We start from the raw sequence: 10,899 nt of genomic DNA on the forward strand, positions 1-10,899 counted from the left end.
CAATTCTCGGTCACACACAGCAAATGCGTCAAGGAAATCTCCTAATTTGTTACAGATAAAATATATCTAGGATCATTTTGGCTGATAAGTTGAGTTGCCTACGAATTTGATCGAATTTGTGGTGCCTTTGCAGAACATGTGGAACGAATGACGTAGAATTTTGTACGGCACCTTTAAGCCTAAATCCTCTTCAGTATCGCGGCGTGTATTCGTATTAGAGGTGACCCAACAAGATATCTTGGGTATTCAAGGTATCTTGGGTAAAACATCCATTCATTTGAGATTTTTCATGTAATAAGTGATCATTTTGCTTTCATTTTCAAATTCTTTTCTCATATCAATGCTTTTTTCACGTATGTAAAATTTTGTTTCATTATGACAACTCCTTCTTGCTGCTTCGATTTTTTTTTTAATTTTTAGATTGCATCAATTCTGATACAGGGAATGGATGCGTTGCATTTTTGATTTGTATAAGACAGGGTAAAATTGGAGGAACCATTCTTTTTGACCCCTTCAAATAATGCAAACAAAAATAAATTCTCATGTAGAAAAAGAATGCAGCAAACATTATTTTTGCTGAGATGTTGTCAATTATTCCGATACGGGGAACCAATGACGGTGAGAGGAAGCTGATGTGGCTTGATTGGTAAGGTATCGAACTTGCAACCGAATGGTACCGAATTCGATGGCAGCCGATCAAAGGTCCTCCGTGTTTCTTAATGGTGACTTTGGCATGTTAAATATGTCGTTGTTACAAAGTCCTCAAAGTGAGTGAGAGCATGTTAAATTCGTCGTTGTTTGTTACAAAATCCTCAAAGTTCCAGCACCTCTGGGGGTGCTGGACAAGGCATTGCTCGGCTTCTGGTCTGAATTTCAAAAAAAAAAAAAAAGAAAGAAACAAAAATGTCTTCATAAAGGCAAGAAATGAATGTAAAATGTAACACCGAAATAAAAATACAAAATAAATGTTTAAAAAGGAACTTAAAATTAACAGACAGCCGTTTCGAGATTAACGAGGCAATCATCTTCATCATTGCAGAAAACAAAGGTTCACAACAACACAATCAAGACCAAAGAGAATATACATAGCCTCAGGCAACTGGAGCCCAAAACGTGGGAAAAGAGGCAAGGGCAGCTGGCAGTTAGAAAATAACGCAGGTAAATATTGTTTACGATATCAGCATAATTGGTGCTAAATATTCATTCTGGGAAACATACAGTAAACATTCTTTTTACTACCAAAGACTCAGTAAACGTTTTCATCATGAAACTGGCAAAAAATGCCGTCGGGACTACAAGAACTTCAATTTTTGTAAGAGCTGAAATTCTCAATTTGCGAATGAAACTCTAAATTTCGCCGAATGATAATTTTTCCGAATGGAAAGCCAAATATTGCCGAATGATGATAATATTGCCGGATATAGCTCCAAATTTCGCCGAATAATGGTCGTCTTGCTGAATGGAACTTCAAACTTTATCGAATCATCCGACAAAATTTGCCAAATAAGGAAATTGTTGGGAGGTCGCGTTGACCTACCTCCCATCCATCGGGACGCCCCTAAGTACCGAAGATATTCACTGTGATACAGGGAGAAATCCAGATAACTTTCTATCTGAAATCGGCAAGTAATTCATCGCATTCCTTACCCGTATCACACACCGTATCATGGACATTGAATTTTATTAAAAATATTACCTTCTTATTTTATAAAGAATATACTTTCGTTGCTCCCCTCCACCCAGAAAAAGTTGAAATGACAGGTTTTGCTCACTCTGATTATACAACAGACATAACATTATACGAAATCTCTTCCCAACGACAGCTCTGAAAAACGGCAAATGGTTACAAAAAACTAGTCCCGCCTACGACTGAATGGCCACATGCGTAGTAAAACATGAATGCATGAAGTTGTAAAGAGTGTCATCTTCATATTTTTGTCAGAATTCCAGAACTAATTTTCCTCTTTCTGCGGCTTTTTTTACGATTAATGTGATTGAAGGAGGAGTAAGAATATGGATATGAATTTCCGTGCAGGGGGCATTTTCCTCATTTCGATAACTGGAAAGGTTTCCTGTCATTTCGATGAATGTTTCAATGGTGTTTTTATGTCATAGTTGGATAACGTTTTTTTGAAGGTCATTTTCTGCGTTAAAACTGTACTCTAACTTTTTATGATAATGATTCTTTTTAAATACTGAAGTATAAAATGTCTGTTTCTGATTCATAGAAAGTTCAGAATGGAAATAAAGTAATTTTTGAAATGAAGTCTAAACTCAGGATGCATTTTCCTCCAAGGGCTTTATTTTATTTCTTTTTATTTATTAATTTATTTTTTGCAGCTTTCGAACCTGTGCGCCTTCAGTTTTTATTTATTATTTTTTCTTTTTTGCTTTCGAACTTGTGCAGCTTTTGGCAGTCAAGGTTGGCTTCCTTTGGGGGACTCAGTCCGCCTCTGCTTTCCACCACTAGATTATTATATTTTTCGTAAAAAACTCAATGTAAAAAAAGTAAGAAAAGGGGGAAAATGTATACAATTTCCAACTCATCTTTCATCTCGGACGAGGGCGGTATTAGGAACATCTTTTCAGAAACTGAAAAATGTCACTGTTTGACTACTTTTGACTTCCATGCCCAACATGCTGATGATAACAAAATTTTATTGCTTGAATATCTAAAAACTTCAGATCAGTTTCATACTTATTTGCAAAATAATCATTCCTTTGGGACATAGACGGATCCAGGAATCCTTCAAGGGAGGGGCGAAATTGCGTTTTTAGAACTTCAATTTTGGAAAAATTACTAAGTCTCCGAACCCTCTCCCCTAACATAATCCAATATCGTTTAAAATTTATTTTTGGAACTGCAGTTTTGAAAAATTAGCAGAGGAAAGATAGAGCTTGAACCTCATTCCTTCCTCTAATGTTACAAAAAATGGTTTAAAATCGCGTTTTTAAGACCTCAAGTTTGAAATATTCCAAAAAGTTGCCGGTTGACAGTTCCTTTAAATTTTTTGCAGATGGACTAAAAATTACTTTTGGATATTTAATGTCGAATAATTGCCTGTAGAGCCCCTCAGGGAGGGGCGATTGCCCCCTATCGCCTCTCTTTTGTATCCGTCCATGCTTCGGAAAACTGATTACCTCAAGTGGATAATATTTGGTCCCTAAGTAACTCAAAAAATCGCACATTACCCACCTGGGCAAAACTGCATTTCCATATGTTTAACGCACCATTTTGAAAACATCTATGAATAGGGATGAGCTTGAATTTGTATGCAGTGGCCGTTTATAGCGAAATCAAAAGGACCAAATAAAAAATCTCTGTGAAATTTTAATACACAGAGTAAAAGGAAATCGAAGCTATTACTTTGTGGCCAATAATTAGCGGTTATAAACAGCTTCGCTATAATGGAAACGATTGTATTTCAAACATCAAACATAACATTAAAAAAAATACATTTAACAATTTCAAAGTTGTAAATATATGTATTTGAATTAACCGAAAAGAAAATAATAGCATTTTGAATTCAAAAGAAAAGGTTTACTATTATTTGTGGATAGGACTTCATTATTTATAGAAATTACATACATACTCGTAAATACAATTGTGTAGGAAAAGGATTGGAACATGAAGCAGAAGAAAAGGAATGAAAGAAGAAATGAGAAGAAGGCAAGCATGGGAATTAAGCTTACAATCTTTTTTTTAGTATAGTTATAAAAGCATCATTATTCTGTGTTCTTTTTTCTGTAATTGTGTATCTTTTCTCCTTTTTCTGCTACTTCTGCTCTTATTTTTTGAGCTAGCTTTATCAAAATGTAGTGCCTACAGCATAATTTTATTTTCTGCTGCAATATTTTGCATTTCCCTTTATTCGTGGATCTTTAAGCCATTTATAATAACATCTATAAACAGCTGTAAAAGGATCTGTAGGGTGCAGATCCTTTTACACCTTCTGTAGGGAAACTTCTTGACGCACGTGAGCAACTACTATTTATGAAATTTAGAAAATTCGCTGTTGATGTGACCAAAATTATTTGGCTCAACTGTGTGAAGCAAACTGAATATTGTCTAAAAATGTTGTCTGCTGAATCACAAGGAAAGCTCTTTCATGACAGGTGGCTTAAAACAGTAAATGGTGTGCATTATTGCGATAGAAAAGGTACGATTGGTAAGAAAAACTATTCTGTATTGTTATTACATTAAAAAAAAAAAAAAAAAAAAAAAAACGGATTTTAAAGGTTATATAATAGCACTGCAGTTTTAAATGAATTTTTTTTTATAAAATAAAATGCGTTACATAAAAGCTGCTTCAAAGGGTTAAAATATCGAAATCGTTTTTCAAAATGATAAAAAATGAATCTTTCATCACTGAAATCGTTATTGAATTCCCTATTATTTAATGATTTTTAAAAACCTTTTTATAAGTTGGAATCCGGACTAAATGCATTTTCGACATTTTTTTGTTATATGATGCGATACTAATCTATACTAATATTATAAAGAGAGAGAGATGATTTTTGTGTGTTTATATGTTCGAGGTAATCTCCGAAACCATTGCACCTGTTTGAAAAATTCTTCCACTGCATGAAAAGTGCTTTCTTACTAAGTGACATAGGCTGTAAATTATGCATAAATGTATTTAAGCTAATTTTTTAAACCAATAGTTTGTCTTCGCTACCAGTTTATGTTTCGTACTGCTTTATTCTTATACACGTAAAAACAACCACCGACTGTCTCGCATTGGCAAAAAAAAAAAAAAAAAGAGTGGATGTATGCATCATATGACTTCCTTTCACTCCAATTTAATGTCATTTTCCCATTATTGGCAATTTTAATGTGATTCAATAGTTTACTCTCTAAATATCACCAACAGTGGTTAAATTAAAACCAGATTTTTTTTTAAAATCGCCAAATTTGTCTCCAAGTTGGCGACAAAACTTGGTGACCAAACATGGCGACTAAAAACTGGCGATATATCGCCAAGTGTCCGCCAAATTGTAACACCACTTGAGTTTAGATCGAGATTAACAATGATTTACTCCCAAAAAGGGGCAAAAGACTCCTTTAAAAACACCCGAATGCAACCAAAAGGGGAGGTGCACAACTAGACCCCACTAGGAGTCTGCGTACCAAATTTCAACTTTCTAGGACATACCTTTCTTGAGTTATGCGAGTACATACGTGCATCCGCACATCCGCACATAAACATTGATTCTCCTTTCAGTAAGACGAAAGTAAATATTCACTTCGGCTTACCGAAGTTTTCGGCTCATAGAAGTTCGACTTACCGAAGTTTTACTGTATGTACATACATACGTCACAAGAAAACTCGTCGTAATTAACTCGGGAATCGTCAAAATGGATATTTCGCGTGTCTATACGTTCTTATCCATGGGGGGTCGAGTTCAACTCAAAAAACTCAACATTCATTCAGGGATGAGCAAAATGGAAATTAATGTCGATTTTTGAGTGAAATTTTTTTTGCGAAATGCAATACTTCCTTTTTTGTAAAAAGAAGTCAAAATGTTCAAGTTTCTCTTTGAACTATGTGCAAAGGGTTGGAAACACGTGAACGTGAAAAAATCGCAGGGTCAGCTCCGCTAAAATCGTTACATGTGTTTGAGGCCGCAGAGGATACGGTGTGTAGCATTCTATCAGCCTTGGACATTGCAAACCATTTAGTCTCAAAGAATGTTTGTACTTCAAAATTTATTTGAACAAATAACAACTTAGATTCACTTCTGACAAATTATTTCTTGAATTCAAGTAGTGCAGATAGACGATAATAATCCGTGTTTTCTAAAAGTTGTAATTTTGCATGCATTTCGGGATCTTCTTTTAAGGTTTTTATTCATACTAAAAACGAAATGAGAAACATCTGCCAATGTACTAAATGTGCACTTAAATACATTTAGTTTAGAAAATTATCAACTCAAAGAGTTATTGCACATAATTACCGTACATTCAAAGTTATGAGTTTAAATAATAACTAACAAAGAACATTCGATAGGAAAGAAATTGAACAAGAAGATGAAAACATATATACAAATTACTTGGAGAAATATTCTTCATAATGACCACATTTTAAGTCATTTTCAAGCTTTTAAAACGATTTAGTTAAGCAGTATAGGTTACAAACATCCTCTCAGAAAGTAATTGCGAAGAAAAAAAAGGTATAGATGCATGTAAAGTAGAGGTCGGGGGGAAAAAAACGAGTACAGGAAGTTTCAAGACAATCCCGGGATTGAAAAAGACTGACCTCTCAGCAGAATATACAAATATTCTTCCTACTACCCATTTGGAATTTTGTCACTTAAGAGTTTAATTAGAATATTTTCTTGGTCTAACATATTTCCAAAGACTTTTGACATTTAAAGGTCCTGCCAACTTATCAAGCAGCATGTATAGAATTCGGACTTATAGAGGACGACAAACGTTGGAAACTAACCTTATCTGATGCGTTTTACTTTCTGACTCCACTCCTAAACACAAATATTTTTTTATAACTATTTAAACTTTTATGTCAACTTTTAGATTCTAATGCTTTATGGCAAACATTTAAAAAATATCTCTTAAGACAACAGATTGCAAGCAGAGCGTCAGCAGAAATATTCTGATTGTCGTTTAATGTTAAACGATATAAACCAAAGCCTAATTCAAATAAAAAGCAAAAATTTTCATTGAAACGGAAACTCAATAAGAAACTTTTGTTTGCCACCACCGAAAGAAAAAAAAAAAAAAGAAACGCAAATTAATGTCGATTGGCATTCCAGGTAGATATGGAAAAACAATTAATTCAACTCTAGCCAAAGCTCTATCAGCTTTGCGATGTTTTTTTAAGCTTTTGCGATGTTTTTTAACGGATCTGCCAGGACTCTGGTGGAAAAACTGACCATTCCAACCCTAAAAGGTCACAAATTTTCCGACAAAATTATGAGAAATGCCACCTTTGTATTTGACGGTGAATTTCGCCATTCTCTTCCTGTGGTATTCTAGAGGAACGCGTGCAGATGTACTTCAAGTCTGATTAAAGTCGTCCCTTTTACATTCTCTGTGTCTCAAGAACGACTATTTTAAGACCCTGTTTATGCAGCTGGATTCAACCCGGCGTCAACCCGGATTCGTGGAATAAGGCCATTTTAAGCATCCAACCCGGCTTCAAGCCGCGTTCAATGCAGGAGGGAATTCCCTCCATCTACATTGAAGGATTATTGGCGGATTTTTTCCACAACTACAATTAAAAGTAGTTACTGGGGATAAAGTTCTGTATATGTGTTTCGTCGATAAAAATTTTATTTATAAATGAAATTGAAAACCAAAATAAAATAAATTAATAAAAATAAATCAATTTGAAACAATTTTTCAGAAAAAAAGTATAATAAAAGCATATTTCGGAACAGTTGTGAAAAATTTGGAGGGGGTTCGAACCCTACCCCCCCCCCTTAAGTGAGGCCATGATATTGACAATCACAAAAGGCAAAAATTTTAATTTTGAAATGGATTTAGAAGATCCAGACATTTTTTTACACAATTTACGGATTAATGCTAGTTCTCACAATGCTGATCCCCGATCGAAATTAGTAAAAGCTATTGCATTTGTCACAAGCTATTTTTGATTAAATTTATGAAATTCAAGTAATAAATTAAAAGGATGAAATTATTGGATTGATATTGAAATATAATATTATTCACAGTGGAGTTGTGATAAGTAATTAACCCATTATGCTCCAAATTATTTTCAAAAAAGTTCTGCACTATGTTTTTTTAATGCTCAATTTAACTATAAAAAAGACACACACACAAAGGATATTGTACAATGATTTCTTTTGATTAATTTTCAATTAATAGTTCCTAAAACAAAGTAATGCATGGGGCTTAGATGTCCCGTCAAATTTTTATGTTCATAAAAATAACTTTGGGACATTGAGTGATGGGAACGTAAAAAAGAATCCACGATTTGACAAAAACGGGTCTTCCCATCAACTCGACTGCAATCCTCCTTTCATCCACCCTCCGCTTCAACCCGGGGTGAAACCGGAGTGTGCATAAACAGGGTAGTCCGTTTGGGAGATGCTGGTAAGCATTAATAGAGTATTTTGTAACAAGTAAGTAAAAATACCTAGAAAAGGGAGTCTTATCAAAATAGATGAAGTGGGAATTTCTCTCTGAATGATTTCATTCTTAATGTTTATCCTGAAACCAAGAATGTCAAAAAAAAAAAAAAAACATTGGATATGCGAGAGGGATATAGTTTTTGCCACCAACGCTGTGCATCATCTAAAAGAATTTCTTAATTATCTCAACTCCCCGGGACAGATCTTCATGCTTTTAAAATTAAAGGCAATATCCCAATAATTTTATTGCGCTACTTTAATGTGCCTAACCTATGCAATGGAGTTTATCTTTGGTTCAATCCCAATTGAAATCACTAAGAAATAATATTTGTTTGACTTAGAGTGTTGTTCTTACATCACCTGCAGCAGATCAGTTAGATCATATTCCTCGCATCCTTTCCAATTTAAGTGATCACAACTCTCAATGAAAAGTTCTTATGAGCTTTATATATGGGAAGATTATACTGCTCAGTGGGAGTTATGTGTTGCTCTCTCTTGATCAAGAAATGAAGTAAAAACGAAACAAAAAATGCTGCTTACTATTAAATTTTAAATTAAAAGTACCTGCATAATATTTTTTACGGGTAGATCGCTTTTTAAACTGAACAAGGTCGGGACGGGCCGCTAGTTAAAAATAAAACATGTCATACGTAGTGCGATTCTTTTTTACTATTAGTTCTTTGTAGAACAAGTAAAAAACCGCTCCGCCTAACACGTTTTTCACTTTTCAGACGCAAATGAAATATGATCCCTGCCAAACCACTTGACCACGCGATTTCTAATATAAAATATCGACTTGGAAAATATTAGGTAAGAATGGGTTTGACCCCTCCTCCCCCCCCTCCTAAAGTAAGAGTATGTAGAGATTTTCCCAATCCCCCTCCCCTCGGGACCCTTGCGTAATTAATGAATGGCTCCTGATGAGTAAATGAATAAAAAAGAGTTCGGGGTACGAGAAATGTTAAAATATACGAATACGCTTACATTCATTTTTTTTAAATTTAACGCTGAGTAAATTTGACATTCTCCATTTGATTTTATTCATTCAATCCTTTAAGTGGAGAGGTCGGTTGAACCTTCAAAACTTGGGCACGGTCTTGCAAACAGCGACACGCACACATTGGTTATGGCAGCAATTTGAGGTTTGCCGTTTTTAGTTACTCGGGACTTTGGTTACTTGGTGCTTCAGAAACTCTTTGTTACTCAATACTCAATTCTTTGGATACAAGTAACTAAAAGTAACACTAAATTCCTCATAACAAATGTTGCATAAAATTAGGTAATTAAAAACGATCGATAGAAACACTTGCGATACATCTAAAAACACAACAAATTGATTCAATTTTGGATGAAGAAAATATTTCCTTTGACTTACCTCCGAAGATGTGTTAATCCTCCGAAAAAAATCCGCTTGTCGTGTCGAGACGATTGGGATCAAACAGGTGTTGACTTTCACAAAACAAAATTGTTAGTTTCACTAGTTCGATGCCGCTTTTGTGGAAGAAACGAAAAACAAGCAGTTTCCAATTCTTCTACAGTTCGTCCTCGTCGTCGGATGGGCGGGATTCGCTGAAACCGCTATTCAGCGGGAGGCTATTATCTTTCTTACACGGATGAGAGCCGCGCCTGTTCTTCGCCTGATGATATTAAAGATCAGAAGTGCTGAAGCCTTATAAGACCTGAGTGCTTTAGAAAGCTGTACAATTTCTTCGCTGCCATTTTGCAAGATAAAGTGAATCTTTTCCGCAGCTTTTAAAAAACAGCAATTTCGTTTTACTTAATTATTTTAGAGTACGTTTTCTTAATTTTTTTTTCTCTGGATGGTATGCTAAGAGTTTGGTTCAAAAATGGCTGATTCTTACCAAATGTATTTAAATTTCTTCTAATACCTCAATTTCAATATCGATTCACTAAATACTCACTATTCAAATTGATAGTCACTATAAAATTCCGACAGAATCTCCCATTTTTTTAATCGTCTCGTCGGTCCCTCTCAGGTGGTTACACCTGCAGAAATCCACACCAAAATCGACCGTCAATTAATTTTTCTTTTCCGATAGCTGCTGGCCACTTATTCATTTCATGTTAAATAGTCGGTGGCAAAGAAAGGAGATAAAACTTCGCGGGCGCTTCCTTCTTTATAAAACAAAGATCAATCACACCGTACCTTTACGACGTTCGATGGACTTGTGAAGAAAAGACGTCCAAATCAACGGAACCTCAGAACGGAGATTCGGAAAACAGGTTTCCCCCTTCTCATTCCCTCCCCCACCTCCTCCCGAGGATGTGACGTCACAATTTGCTGGTCATGTCGGTCTTCCGTGTGCAAGCAGAGTCCCCTGTTTTTATTTATTTTCCTGCGGATTTAGAAGTTATTAGGAAACGGTTTTTCTTTCTTCTCTTCTGCTCTGCTCCTCCCTCCGCGGCGTTCATATTTCTACCTGAGGTGAAGTCGAGAAGAATAGAAAGTTCGGCGGGGTGCCCGAGGGGACGGAATCGGCTGCGCGCGTTTTGCTATCGCACGCGACGTCTAATAAAGGGTTTCTTATTCAAAAGAGAGAGAAAAAGAAGCGGCTTTTATTAGGAGGTCTTCAAACTTTTCGCCGCGAGGGCCAGATTCGGCGGGCCGTAGCGAAAAACGGAAGGCAATCTTCTGCAATCATTTTCTTGACTTTCTCTAGAAATATTTAAAATTGATTACAAAATGCGTGAAGTTTGTAGTGTGAAAAACAAAATATATAAAATGGAAACTTCCATGCATAGTCATTCATGTTGTTGCCTAAT

General features: G+C 35.4%; 1 protein-coding gene across 1 annotated transcript in view; it reads right to left on the reverse strand.

Moving 5' to 3' along the window:
• Positions 1–10,238, reverse strand: part of LOC129231643 (leucine-rich repeats and immunoglobulin-like domains protein 1) — a 102,015-nt gene extending 91,777 nt beyond the window's left edge. The window contains exon 1 of the mRNA XM_054866010.1: positions 9,491–10,238. The gene's annotated coding sequence lies outside the window, so the exon portion shown is untranslated. The remainder of the gene's footprint in view (positions 1–9,490) is intronic.
• Between the last annotated feature and the right edge of the window lie 661 nt (positions 10,239–10,899).

Source organism: Uloborus diversus, chromosome 1 (genome assembly GCF_026930045.1).
Source record: "Uloborus diversus isolate 005 chromosome 1, Udiv.v.3.1, whole genome shotgun sequence".
In the NCBI taxonomy this organism is placed as follows: domain Eukaryota; kingdom Metazoa; phylum Arthropoda; class Arachnida; order Araneae; family Uloboridae; genus Uloborus; species Uloborus diversus.